The sequence below is a fragment of the Canis lupus genome, chromosome 2 (assembly GCF_011100685.1).
Source record: "Canis lupus familiaris isolate Mischka breed German Shepherd chromosome 2, alternate assembly UU_Cfam_GSD_1.0, whole genome shotgun sequence".
Lineage (NCBI taxonomy): Eukaryota > Metazoa > Chordata > Mammalia > Carnivora > Canidae > Canis > Canis lupus.
The window spans coordinates 44456703-44471496 of NC_049223.1; the positions used below are offsets into that span (position 1 = coordinate 44456703).

Here is a 14794-nt window from a genome sequence, read left to right on the forward strand (position 1 = left end):
CCAGGGATCCCTATCTAAACATTTTTAATGTTTTTCTTTAAATCATGTATTTTTTTTAATTGTCCATCAAGCAAGGAACACTTTCTGTCCTGTTCAACTCTGTTTCTCTGGAGCCTAAAACAATGCGATGTAAAAAATAAAATAATATAAAATTGAGAGTGGAGGGGAGAAAAGAAGGAAGGTATTCACAATAAGGCGTAATAAGCAACTGGCAGTTTAAATCCTCTTGGTGTGTTTTAATTTTGAAATTAAACGTTAAATTTAAAAATTTGATCCTATTAGAATTGGTGAAGGAGATAAGGGACTGTCACCATAGGCTCTCTGCTTGGAACCATTAAGAGAAATGCCAATTGCCAGTGATGGTCAATTTCTGACAGAAGTTACCTCTTCCTAGTACTTCTCATTTTTCTAATATTTAGTCTTTTTAGACTAAGGAAATTGGTGTCTGAAGTTTGTGAAAGTCAGCTTGCATTTGTTTTACTACTGGAACCATTGAACAAGGAGAATGATGGATTCCATTGGCAGGGATCCATGAAACACTGGAGATCTTGGGGCTTTACCAAAGTTGGAACAAGAAGTAGAGACAGGAAGAAAGGGGAAGCTTGGGGATTTCTAGTTCAGGAATAAAAATTAAAGTTTCAAACCCTAAGTTTCTTCCATTCCTTCATATGAGAAGCAGACTTGGCGCTCCAACTAGAAAGTCTTTGATAAAATTCAGGATGTTTTTAATTTCCCTACACTTATGTCTGGTTTGTTATTCATAAGGATTTTCAATAAAAATCGCATAATGGAAAGAATATGTTTGCTTGTCTTGATGGTACAAGGAAGGAGGATCTGGAGAGTCTGTCTTGTTTTGTATTGAGTGTTAGGCACAGAGAAGGGGATGGAGATGAAAACTTGAAGGACTCGAAGGGTAGAAGTACCTGCCAAGAGAAAAAGAGAGGTCAGGGAGAAGCACTCTTGAGGCTGCCTTGGACTGAACCTCAGGAGGATCACCAGGGACTAGCTGATTTGCTTGTAGTCATTCTCACCACCACCCTTAACCCAGAGTGTGGGAGAATGGGTTGTTTGCATAAATGCAGATTCCCTGGCCTAATAAATCCAAATAAATCACACTCTGGAGGCATGCGTAGGAATGTAAATTTTCATCTGGGGAGATATTATTAGAAGGCTACAAACTTAATTATAAGATAAATACGTTCTAGGCTCTAATGTATAGGTTTGTTGCTATGGTTAACAATACTGTATTGTGTACCTGAAAGTTGCTAAGAGAGTAAAGCTTAAATGTTTTCACCACACACACACAAGGTAGCTATGTAGGGTGATGGATGTGTTAACCAACTTGACTATGGTAATCATTTCATAATATATATGTATATCAAATCATCATGCTGTACACCTTACCCTTACACAATATTATGTGTCAACTGTATCTCAATAAAGCCAGAGGAGGGGGGGGGGGGAGATGATTCAGTCAATCAGTCAATCCACTCGTGATTCTAATGCACACTGAAGTTTGCATCTAGGTCCTAGAAAACAATTAAAAGGAATTGACCAGTTATCCATGAAGTTACCTCACTGCTTCTCTTAGCCTCCTTGGTATCGATAGCACTCACAACTTTAGTGGGTACATAGGATTATAGCCTAATTTTAAGTGGTATGGGGCTCCCTAACCCACTGGTCATGGTAGTGGACAAGTAAGAAGATTTTCTCTGCAGGTTCATCCAGAGATTTTTCTGGAAATCAGTCACACGAAAGACACTATAGAACCTGAGGTAAGGAATGGGCCTCCCAATTTGGTCCTCTTGGCAACAGGAAAGGGTGAACGAGAAGCCACTCTGCTGAGCATAAAATGTGATCATTGCAACAGGATCTTTTGATGCTGTATAATGCTATGTATGTCAAATCTTGCAATTGGCTTTGTACCTGGCCCTGAGCATTTGCACTGGCTCCAAGAGCAATAATTACTTCCCGCCAACTATAGTTCTTGGGGCCTCAGACAGTTTGTTGCGCTTTTTTTTCCCTTCTTTTTCTAATTAAAGGACTAGAGAGACCACAAACGAGATTTATTTCCTTTATAACTCACATAATATATTCCAGTTCCAAATGCCACTCTCCAACTGTGGCAGGAACCAGCTTGTCAGTCCTGAGATTTCTCTGTGAGCATCTCTTTGTTTTTAACTAGCAGAGTACAGACCTAAGGACAGAGCAAGGGAAATAACTGCTAAGAGACCAACTAATCTGTTGCTACATGTGTCCACCCTACAGATTTGTCTTTAACTTTTCACAACGTTCTCAGGGAAGCTCGTCAAGTTATAATTATCGCACCGCGCTAACAAGCCTAGATTTTAAACAAGTTTTCAAGAAAGCTTCTTTTTGACAAGACATAATATATTATTTTCTGATTTTTGAAAGCATATGGTAATTTTGTTCAGACCCGTGATGTGAAATTATGTCTTGTTTCACTTAAAGAGAGAGGCGGTGGGGCGGGAGATCTATCCACACAGGTGAGGATATGGAGTCAGTTATTTCTTTTAAGTTCTAGCTCAGTTGTTCCTCTTCTTCGAGAAAAATGATCAAACTTTTATGGTATGTTAACATCTCCCTCAGCAAAAGGGCTGAAACCAAAAGAAAACAAAATCAACCTACGATCTTTCTGTACTTCTTTCCATAAGAACCACAACAGCACTGGGCAAACTGAACATCATCCACTTAAGCACTGGGCAAGCTAATGGGGTGTAGACTGCTCACTGGAAGAAACTTCACAGGTAATAGAAGCTCGTCTTTAGATGAGTCAAGTGATCCCTGAGAATCAAAAAGCTTAAGTCGCTACCCCATGTTCTCACCACTATTTAATGGCTAGATTATGCTCATCGTTTAATCTGACCAGAACTCAGATTCTCCGAGGATGTGTCCTGTTCTCCAACCATCTCCTCAAAATTAAAATGTAAATAAGAAGCCCTCTTTCTGGGAGGCAGTGCCATGCCGAAGAGGGAGCACTTTGGAGTCGGAGGCATCTGAGCACAGACTCTGACTTCATGACTAGCTACAGAGTAAAGATATGTAAGCGATCTGAACCCCAGTCTCCTTCACTGAAAATGGGGATGTAACACAGTGCACGTGGTTTATTCAACGAATATGTGAGTAGCAGGACACCTGGGTGGCTCAGTGGTTGGGCACCTGCCTTCAGCTCAGGGTGTGATCCCGGGGTCCTGGGATCGAGTCCCAAGTCGGGCTCCCTGCAGGGAACATGCTTCTCCCTCTGCCTGTGTCTCTGCCTCTCTCTGTGTCTCTCATGAATCAATAAATAAAATCTTTAAGCAAACAAACAACTATATGAGTAGCTACTTGGATGCAATCACTGCTTTAAAGCACTGGGAATGTAGCAACACACAAGACGAGAGCTCACGCTGTTGTGGGCTTTGTATTTCAGTGGGCACATCGAGATAATAAATGAAGAGATAAATATATAACACATCAGATAGTTATAAGTGCTATGGAGAAAAACAGAGAATGGGCATAGAAATGACCAGGCCGGGGGGTGGAGGGGGTATAGGTATAGGAGTATGTGTTATCATAAATAAGGTAGTCTGGGAAGGCATTACTGATAGAAGGATAGTGGAGGAGATATGTGAAAAAGGGGAGGGATAATGACATTGCAGCAAAACAGCAAGCCGCCCCCCTCCCCCCCTGGAGAAAGCCTACTCTGTCAGAGTGACAGCGTGGAGGTCATGTTGGCTGGAGTGAAGTGGATGGAATGCAAGTGATGGGGCCTGGGTAGCGGCCCTGAGGGGACCACCCGCTAGGGGCTACGGCCACTGTAAGCAGCTTGCCTTCCATTTTAAATAAAATGGGACGCAACTACCATGCTTTGAGCAGAGGAGTGAAAGAACCAGATTTATATTTTACAAGGACCACCTGGCTGCTGTGTTGGAATGAACTGTAAAGGCAGCAAGGGTTGAAGCAGGGGACCCAGATAGGACGATACCCCAGGAAAGAGATGATAAACAAAAGAGATCAGATTTTGGATAAAGTTTGAAGAAATACTGAAGTGGTTTTGCCGGGAGATTGTAGACCATGAGAGGAAGAGTCATCCATGAATTGGAAACGCTTTGCCCCATTGGTACAAGGAGATAACAGAACTTGGGAGACACCGGTGTAGGGGAGATGGATTCTAGACGAGTTAATTTTGAGATGCCTCCCAGCCATCTAGATGGGAGAGTGAGCACCCAGGCACCGGGAGGTGGAGTTCAGAGCAGAAGGTCCACATGGGACAGTCACCAGCCTATTTAAAGCCACAAGACTGATGGGCTCTTGGCTGGGGTGGTAGTAGGGGAGGAAGGGGGGGTGCGTAATAACCGGACCAAGTCCTGGGATACAACATGTAGAGGTTGGGGAGCTGTAAAACAGGGGAAAGGAAACTGAAGCAGAGAGCAGAGAGATGGCAGGATGACCTGGAGTGTACCCTGAGCCAGAAGTCAAGAGAAGAATGCCTTTTTAGTAGGAGAGAGTGTGTCCAGTGTCACCGACAGGTCAAGGCAAGGCCTAGGACATAACCACTGATTTTCACTAAATGAAGGTGATGACAGGTGGAATGATGGAAGCGAAAGCCTAAATGGAGAGTGCCTAAAGATAATAGTAAACTTGGGACCAAAACAACTAACAAATTAACAGCAAAATAAGTGCAACTGAACTTGAAAGAGCTCTCAGAAAAAAATGCGTGAAACACACAAAACACAAAATATACAAAAATATGCTCGACCCCACTCACAATAAGGCAAATGTGAAATTATTATCTGATGTGAAAAGATATCCCAATCCGACCAGCACATTTTGGAGCTCTGGAAAATAATCTACAATTAATAGGGGAAGGTAAACGTGCATGAATATGATAAAAATAGCTGACTTTTGTGAGACCTCCCACACGGAGAACTTACTGCACTTTGGTGAGGAGGGTGGCTTTTGGAACTGCCCAGGTTTGAATCCTGGATCTTCTACCCCTTACTGAGCCTCTCTGTGGCTTCAGCTACCTCAGCTATAAATGGGTCTTTTATTTGTACCATCCATCAGAGTTGCAAAGGCCTTAGAATAATGCTTGGCTCATAGCAACAACGATAGGCAATATTTACTGGGTGTTTTTTTATGCATGAGGCATTGTTCTAAGTACTTCACATTTCTTTCATTTTCTTTATAGCAACGCTAGAAGGAGTCCAAGACACCAGGACATTAAAGTACTTGCTTAGATCACACAGCTAATCCAGTAAAGGAATCATGATACACAAAGACTGAGCTTTGGCTATAACGCTTTGCTGTATCAAATAATAGGAGAAAAAACTCATCTTACCAAATGTAATACATTGTAAAGAAACAGACATTAAAACAGTATAGCACTGCTCCCATAATTGATCTTTAGGACAATATAGAAAATCTAGGAATATATTTAGTCTTATATAATGATTATATAACAATCTCAAGCAAGACCCTCCAAACAACAGGAAAAGCTTATCCTGATCTGATTGATAGATGTGATCGGAATTTAACACAGTTCACAAATAAGAGGCAAACAGCCATGAATGCTTGAACATTTTATCTGAATCAGTGAGTTATTTATCCAGATTCATTTCATTCAGCAAAATGGCATTTTATGAACTTATTTTCTAAACTAGCCGTGATCTACACACCCTAGGGTAAAGAGGCTGGACTTGATTTACCTGCGTTGGTGTATATTTTAGAAGGTCAGAATATATAATGTATCAGTCTGCTAGTGCTGCTGTAGTTAAAGTACCACTAACTGAATGGCTTAATCAACAGAAATTTATGAGTCTTATGCGGGCTCTAGAGGACAAGTTCAAAATCCAGGTGCCACCAGAGTTGTTTCCTTCTGAGGGCTACGATGGAAGTAAGTGTTCCAGGCCTCTCTCCATGGCTTGTAGATGGCCATCTTCTCTCTGGCGCTCCATGTCATCTCTGTGTGTCTCTGTCCAAATTTCCCCTTTTTATAAGAACATCATTGGTATTAGGGTCCTCCCTAATGACCCCCTTTTAGCTTAGTTACCTCGATAAAGACCTCACCCTCAAATAAGATCCATTCTGAGGTAGTGAGGGTTATAACTCCAACATTTCTTTGAGGAGGGACAGAAGTCAACTCATAAAACTTCCTATTTGAGTATAAAACAGAAAATAAAATAAAATAAAATAAAATAAAATAAAATAAAATAAAATAAAATAAAATAAAATAGTAGCCACGGGGCCCTTTCAGAAGCTATCGGGTTGCCCTCAGTGATACTTTTTAAGGGAGGCCCCTGTCAATTAACCAGGTACATCTAATCCTTTTAGAGGATTAGCTGAGGTGTATTTCAAACTCCAGCACAACATGCTTCTGGATGACCTCAAAGAATCCCTTGCTCATTTTGCACAAAGGCAAAGCCTCTCAAGATGAACAAAACGCGGTTGTTGGGCCTGGCCCAGTATTCCTCCAGTTGTCTAAGAACCACCTTAGCGTCTCACAAATCCCACGGCACGAAACGGGCACAGCCATCAAATACACAACCCACTCCTTCACAGCATGGAAATCACAACAGGGAAACAAGCACCTTACACGCAAGGCAGGAGGAAATGGGTCAGGGAAACAAAGCCTGGGCGTGGGCAAGAATCAGTGGAAATATGAAATGGAGGTGAAATCTCGGGCCCATCATCCCCAGATGCGTGGTGTCACCGTCCCAGAGCCAGTTGTGCCGCGCCCCAAACCCACACCACCAGCTCCTCGCGCTACCCGGGTGGACTATCACGGCGGTGGGAAAAGCTCCGGCGGTGGCCTCGCGCGTGCATCTCTTGGCCACGTGCTGTAGGATCGGGATCATCGGCTTCATCCCTCAGTCCCCCTCTTTTTTTTTTTTTTTTTTTTTTGATCAGCAAACATTCACATCATGAATTTCAAATTTTACCACCCGCGGTCACGTTCGTCCAAGACGTCACTCTCTGCCTAGGCCCCCACCTACCCCGGCCTTGAGCCGCGGGCTTTAGGCTTTAGGCTTTGGACTCCGGCCTCCGCCAACTCGCTCCTCCGTCTCCGCGGAAAGCTTCGCCGTTCGCCTTGGCCCGAGGCCTGCGAGGGGGCTCCGGGGAGGCCGGGGAAGGGGCTCAGGCCGGAGCCCCGAGGGGCCTGAGGGGCCGAGGAGACGCCGTCCCGCCCCGCCCGGGCCGCCCGCGGGGTCGCCAGGCCACCGGCTCCTCCGGGCGGCACCTGCGCCGAGGCGAGCTCCGGGCGCCCGGGGGGGGGGGGGGGGGGTCTGCGTGGGCGGGGGCCAGGCTTGCACCCCGGGGGGGAGGGGGGACCTGCCTCGGGCTCCCCCCGGCGCGGCCGCCCGCTCGGTGCGCACCTTCAAGGGCGCGGGGGACCCGGGGCTTCCCGGTGGCGGCGGAGCACGTGCATTGGGGCATGGGGGGGCATTGGGGGGTAAGGGGCGGGTGACGGGGTGAGGCGAGGGGTCCTCAGGGCCAGGTGGTCTGGGTGGAGAGGAGTGGGGGAGGGGCGGGGGGAGGGGCTGGGCGGCCATGGGGGGGCAGGGAGGGGGCGACAGAGCACGTGCTCCCAGGGAAGCGGCGGCCCTGAGACTGGTGAGTAGGGGGGGAGAGGGAACAGGGGGGTAGGGGGGTAGGTGGGGGACGGGGGGGCAGATGGAGCGGGGGGGACGAGGGGTGGAAGGGCCGGGCGCTTTGGAGGGTGCGGGGGCGAGAGGGGCGCGGGTCCAGGTGGGTGGCAGGGAAGGCAGATGGGGCTGGGGGGGCACGAGGGGTCCCCGGGACCAGGTGGGGCTGAGGGGGGGTGAGGGGTCGAATGGCAGGGGTTGGGGCGAGGGGTTCTCGGGGCCACGTGGGCTGGGTGGGGAGGAGGGGGGAGGGGTCAGGTGGGTCGGTGGGGGGCTGGGGGTGAGAGGCTGGGCGGCCTTGCGGGGGGCGGGGGATGTCGCGGGGCCAGGGGGGCCAGGCGGGGGGTGCGGGGGGGTCGCGGCCGGCTCGGGGTGGAGTACGGCGGAGGGACGTGGGAGCTCCTGCGGCGGGGTGTGGGCACCCCCGAGGGCAGAGGAGGGCGGAGACTGCGGTCCAAGGCTTGGGCGGGGGCGGGGCGGGGCGGGGGGGCGGCCCCCGAGGCCCGGGCCGAGCTGCACGCCTGCCCCCGGGTGCACCAACGCTGCCCGATTTTTTGCACTACGATACCCTAAATGTATTTTCTTACTTGTGAATTTCTTAAGAACACTTTGGTTTCTCTGCTTTACTGTGAGAATACGGTAAATAATGCATATGCCGTGCAAAATATGTTTTAGTCCGTTGTTTATTGGTAAAGCTTCAGGCAACACCAGGCTATGGGCGTTAAGTTTTGGGGGCGTCAGAATTTCTAGACCGTTTTTGACTGCATGGGTTTTGGCACCTGCGACCCCCACGCTGCTCAGGGTAAACTGTGCTCTCCCGAGGCGGGCTTCACCTGTAACCCCAGGCTAGTCTGTTCTCCACTGAGCAGCCTCTCACCTATTTGAAATGCTTCAGTGAGTTGTTTTTTTTTTAAACCCACTGCGCTTGGCCATACCTGCCCCACCTGACCCCGTCTTGTTTCATTTTATTCCACACTCTCTCTGCCCTTTCCATCTGGCTTCTCTGTTCTCCTTTTAGTTCCTTGAATATTCCAAATACTTTCTGGCCTGAGGGTTTTCACATATTCTCTGCCCTCTTTCTGGGACTTTAGCTAATATTCAGCCAGCACGCTCCCGTGCAATTATACGAGTTGTGAAAACAGTGAGATCCCTCTCCACCCCATTGGTAAGTACTGCTGCCCCATGTCCCAGCACACCCCCCACATACATCAGTCCATCCTGCCCCTCTCCTAGAACCCCCTGGGCTTCCATGCTGCCCAACAACTAAAGGAATAATACCCAGCTGGCCCTCTGCGGGGCCTGTAAGACCCTGCAGGGGTTAGGGCTCAACCAGAGAAACAAAGCCACTAGAGATCTGTATTAAGGGATTTATTGCAAAGAATCGGGTTATGCAGTAATGGGGGCCTGCAAGGCAAGTCAGTAATCTATGGGGCAGGAAGTGCAGCTCGAAGTCTCAGCACAAGCTGAAGCTGTAGTCTATAGAATTTTTCGTCTTTTTAGGAAAAAGTTCAATTCTTAAGGCCTTCCACCTGACCGAATCAGGCCCACCAAGATGATGCAGGATAACGTCCTTAAGGTCGACTGATTGTGAACAGTAATCACATCTATGAAATACCTTCACAGCATTCCTTACATTAGTGTTTGAATAACTGGGGATTGTAGTCCTAGCTGGTGACACATAAAGTTGGCCATCAAAGATGTCTTTCAAGCGCTGTGATTGCTGGTTGTCCACCTCACTGGTAGTTCAGTATTTTGAATCTCAATCTTGCCCAAACTGTCCCTTCCTCTCCTCCCTTGCTCTTTAGATGGTGAACGGCTTTTCTCCTTTCCATCCTTCGGGACCCCACTTTAACTATCCTGCTCTTTACAGAGAGTCCTTCTTACTACCCTCTCTGTGGGTCCCCCCTCAACCCCTAAGAAGTACCTGAACTCTACTGTCTCTCCCTACTGCCATTACTTCAAGTTAACTATGTGTTCTCTTGGTTTGTTTATTGATTTTTGTCTGTCATTCCCACAAAACTGTGTGTTCCTACGAGTGCCCAGACTTTTCTTTGTACAACACTGTATAATAAGAGTTAAAATGACCATGACAGATGCATAACAGGAGCTCAGTTAATATTTGTCAAATAAATGAATGTCTTCGGAGAAGCCTGTGATTCGAGACACAAAGCCCCAGTTTGTTATCCATTTATACATATCTTTTTTTGCCTTGTCCTGAAGCTACCTTCTATGTTCAAAGTCCCACTTAATCAGAAGTCATTGTTCTGGCACAAGCAGAGGTTCAGGGCAAACATGTTGGTGAATCATTGCTTTTAGAGAAAACCATGTAGAAGTGGCTGGTATAAACTAAGATCCACAATGTGGGTTCCTTCAACAAATATTTTTATTCATGTCCAGAGTCCTCAGTCTTATCTCTGATGTCTGACCCGACTTGTGTCCCCTAGAATTAAGGGTATTTGTTGGAATTGCTGATTTGATATTAATTAACTGCCAAGACAAGTAGCTAGAACTCAGGAACGGATGTTGAGGAGATGGCCCTCCTTTTTAGCAGACCCTGGAGTAGGACAGGATCGAATCAAAAGCTCAGATGTAGAACCTCAGTAATTGAAGTGGGTTCCCGGAGCTCACTCTTACTGCATCTCATCAGGACTCGCAAAAAGGATAATCCAAATGGCTCAGAATTTTATTAATTCTCCATTGTCCATCTTTCTAATCTTTTTCCTCTCTTCTGATCCAATGGTGTATTTGATAGATGCCCACCCTTAGCTTCCCTGTTCTGGGTCTGGGATATTGAGCGGCAGTGTGTGCTGCATCGGTGAACTTCCTCCTTTGTGGAATAAAAGTTTTGTCGAATTTCTTGATAAAGTGGATATTTCCCTACTCCACTTCCTTGCTAACACACATGGGGATTCTGAGTCACCAGTGAAAAAGCCTTTAGAAGATTTGTGCATTTGATGGCCTTTGCACCATTCTCATTTCCCAGGATAAAATGAGGCAAATAGATATTGTGTTAGAAGAGCTTTATATGTTAGAGCAGAAAACAGACAATTTTAGAAAGTGGGGAAACTATTTCTGTCCACTGCCAAATTACATGGTTCTTTTTAAGTCATAATGATGACTCCAGATCAGGGAGAGGAGAGTGTGATTCAGAGTATATCAGTGTTACACTGTCCTACAGATGATCTGGAACAAGCCATTAAGCAATAATATCCATACAAAATTCCCTCCATATTTTTAATTTTGTTCAGTTGCCCTTATCAATCTGTTTACTCACAGTGAGAATATGAAACATTACAATATGATATGGCCAAGGTCAATTAGAATATTACATCTGCTGTGAGACATAGATACCTGCCCAAGACAAAATTGTGAGGTAGTTGAAGTTTAGAGTTGAGGCCTCCAGTCCAAATATAGACTGTTTCTTCACTTTAAGATGTTTTTGGTCTCCTCCTCAGGAACCAAAGGTTCCTTGCTCTTTTTCTTCACTATACAACTCAGATCCTTTATAATACTGCCCATAATCACTTTCCCTTCTCAAATTCCTGTACCATAGTTGGCTCCTATTATTGCCAACTTGTCATGTTATTTTTCATTATATATTTATTTCCTTGTTGCCAAATTAAATTATGAATTCCTGAAGGGCATGGCTCTATTTTCTACGTCTTTGTTTCCATACACCCTGTGGCATAGATATTTTGCCAATTTCTACTGGACTAAGAATGAGGTCATGGCAGAGAATACTTGGTTGTTCATCAAAACAACTTTTTTGCTTTTTCTTCTTCCTAGATGCACAGCTAGACTTCATCTCCCAGCCTCCTCTGCTGGGAAATCGAGCCTTGTGGCAATCTGTGCTATTTCTAGGCTTATTCCACTTAAGCCACTTATACTTCCATTACCATGCTTCCTTTTTCTTCTTCTGGTCAAAAAGAGTCCTTAGGGATTGGCTAAACCATCAGGTGGAAGGAGCTTAGGTCCCAAAATGATCTTTTTGAGGAAGCCGCCCACAGACCAGAAACATCTGCCTTGGACTATTGGTACATGTAAACTAAGCGCCAGTTGAGTGTGAGCTTGTAGGCTTACTTGTTATAGCAGCTACCAGTCATTCTGCTGCACCTACTAATTTTAGTAGAAAGAGTTTGAACTGGGTTTAACACTTAGCTCTGCCATAGTGACTACATAATTTAAAGGCAAGCTATTTAATTTCTCTGAGCCTCAACTTCATCATTGGTAAAATGTAGATGATTATAGTGACTGCTTCCATCAGTTTGTTGTGAGAATTCGGTAATTGCACGCAATCCCTTACAACAGCGCCTGGTACCTAATGGGTACTCGGTGAATAAGTAGTTCAGTACCACTCAATGTGTTTGAGATTAGAACTCTTCTACATTCACCCCTGCACTGATCTAAGACTTTAGGTTAGAGTATGGGAGGACTTTACATTAGGCCAGTCTGTATCTAAACGGATAATTAGGGATAATTATGCTGCTATTTAGGTCAAAGGTAGTCTCCTTTATAGGCTGGGCTATTCAGTACCTAAGGAGTAAGTCTGATCAGCCATTGGGTATTAATGATTAAATGACAAGTTGTTCACCTAATCATTGATTGCAGATAGAGCAAGGCTGGGTGAAGTAGATATTTGGTTGATTTGGTCAAATTAAATTTAGATGGAGGACTGAAATAGTTATTATCTCTGCTGTTGGGTCCCCTATACTCTGAGGGTTCTCCACACACAGCAGTCTCTTGTGCAGTATACAGTAAGCAAGACTGAATAAAGCAAAACTTAATTAGGCATATATCTGTAGATGGCATAGATCTTTGATATCAGCTTTTGGACAGTTTTAGGTCTCCTGCATTAATATGTTTATTCCTGTTTAGTTAAGTTCCTGTCTTCATGTTCAAAGTTTGGACACAAAATTTATTATCACCTCCAAAATCTATTCTTTTTATTTTCAGGAGATTTGACATTTTTTTAAAAAATGGGTGTGGAAAGGAGGAGTCTGTAGTAATTTGTCCTAAGATAAAAGTTGTGTATCCAAATTTAAGATTTAAAGTCATGTTATCCTTTGCTACAGTTTTCTTCCAAGAAAGTCACAGAAATTTGGCCTTCTTTAATTTTTTATGTAAGGAAAAAAATAACAGGGTTTTTTAAAGGCCAACTTATTAAATCTATCACCCAAATCTGGAAAGCAGGCAAGAAAATATTTTTAAAACTGACCACATATAGATGGATGTTTATTGTAGCATGGCCTATAGTTAAAAAGCAAATAGCATCCCCCCAAAGAAACCCACCCAATGTCCGTGAAGAGGGAAATGGTTGGATAAATTATACACATACACACTGGTGCACATGCACCACATGTATCATGTAATTCCTTATTTGTAAAGACAAACAAAAACCAAAATTCAAACAAAAAGAAATTACCTATATTTGTGAATATACTTTTAATATAATTAGTAACTATATTAAATATACATTTAATATAATTAGTAACACATTTTTGGGAAAAGTTATAAAAAAATAAATCTTTTCATGTTGATTATTAAGGGGCATGGATAATCAGGGCTGTGACTGGAATGTGTTAGGGGTTTTTTTTGGTGGATTCCTACATTGTTTGACAGATACAATAGGAAGGTATTACTATTGCAATTTTAAATAATTTGTAAGTCTTAAGAGTCTTTAAATGTAGAAAGCATTCCTGAAATGTGGGAAGATATGAGTACCCACAGAAACAGCCATTTTAACACCTCCTAGGATTTTACAAAGCTTTAGGATGCTAATCCATGTCTCCCATTTCTGAATCTACAAATTTTCACATAGCTGACATTGTACCAGAAATATGCAATGCTCAGGATGGTGATGAAAGCAACAATCACATTCATTTCGAAAGTAATGTGAAACAGAGTATGTTACAACTTTGAATATAAAAGTGGTTTACGACAAGCTTATATGAACTAAAATAAATCCTTGAATTATTAGTAAGAAAAAGTACTCCACATTCCACTAAAATAAATCCTTGAATTATTAGTAAGAAAAAGTATTCCACATTCCACTAATTGGAAGGAAGGAAAGGAAGAAAGAAGGAACGAAAAGAAGGAAGGAAGGAAAGCATGAAGGAAGGAAAGAAAGGAAGGAAGAGAAAGAAAGGAGAAAGAAAAGAGGGACAGATAATTAATTGGGTAGCTTGACTGCCATGTCTAAGCATTGACAACTTAGATCTGCCATTAGGAGATCTAAGGCATTAGGGTCAAAATCAGAAGAGAAGCAGATGTGATGTCAGCAGCCCACAGTTGCAGAGCATCTCATGAGGTACAGCGTAGAGGTGGGGTATCAGACTAAGTGGGATTTGAGGACTTGCCTGTCTCCCCCTTCCCTCATCAAAGCATGATATATTTCATTGGGACCAGGGCTCTAGAATTACAGTAGCCTTGCAACTGGGTTGGTCCTACTTTCATCTCCATTACACATGTGGCCACAGCCCAGGAGTAGTGTACATGTCATATACCGCCAGCTGAGGTGGAAAATTACAGCCTGTCACAGAAGGGCCCAGGTGAGTTCATGCAGTGACTGACCATGGATGTCTCACTGATGACATTGCTCATCACTCCAAACTTATGAGCAGCTACCAGTTGGAACTAGGTGGACGACACAGAATCCCTCCCAGGGCTGTAGTGAGAAATGGAATCTAACCTGGATTGCGAAGCACAGAAGTTTGAAGTGTACCAGGAATGGAGAGTATGGAGAGGATAACAGGAGCACATCACAAAGAGAAGGGGCGGTTGGCTTGCCTATTCCAAATGGGCTGAAAAGTAGGAAAGAGTATAAAATATGAAGGCTATAAATGGGGAGAATGGTCTTTAGAAGACCAGACAGAACACAGCAAGATTACAGGAAAGGATTAGGATTCCCTCCCTTACCTTTGGATTGCTTAAGGGGGAAGTACATTTTAAGGGTAGGGGTAGGCCATGGAAGGGACGCTTTGTCCAAACATAAAATGTCACAAATTTGGATCAACATTATTATCTTGGTAAAGGACAGATGACTTTGTAAAGCTAAGGAAAATGAAGGCTTTTCAGAACAGGCTGGCAAGAAATCCTGCCCCTTGGCAAGTTTAGATTTCCTCTCCAAATCTCACATATTAGTTTAG

At 44.3% G+C, this 14794-nt stretch overlaps 1 long non-coding RNA gene across 1 annotated transcript; it reads right to left on the reverse strand.

The window, feature by feature from the left end:
• Window positions 1–409: 409 nt before the first annotated feature.
• LOC119870006 lies at window positions 410–14762 on the reverse strand. Its single transcript, XR_005354993.1, has 3 exons — window positions 14565–14762; window positions 14338–14449; window positions 410–923 (listed from the first exon to the last, which is right to left on the reverse strand). It is a non-coding gene; the product is annotated as an uncharacterized LOC119870006 (long non-coding RNA).
• Window positions 14763–14794: the final 32 nt, after the last annotated feature.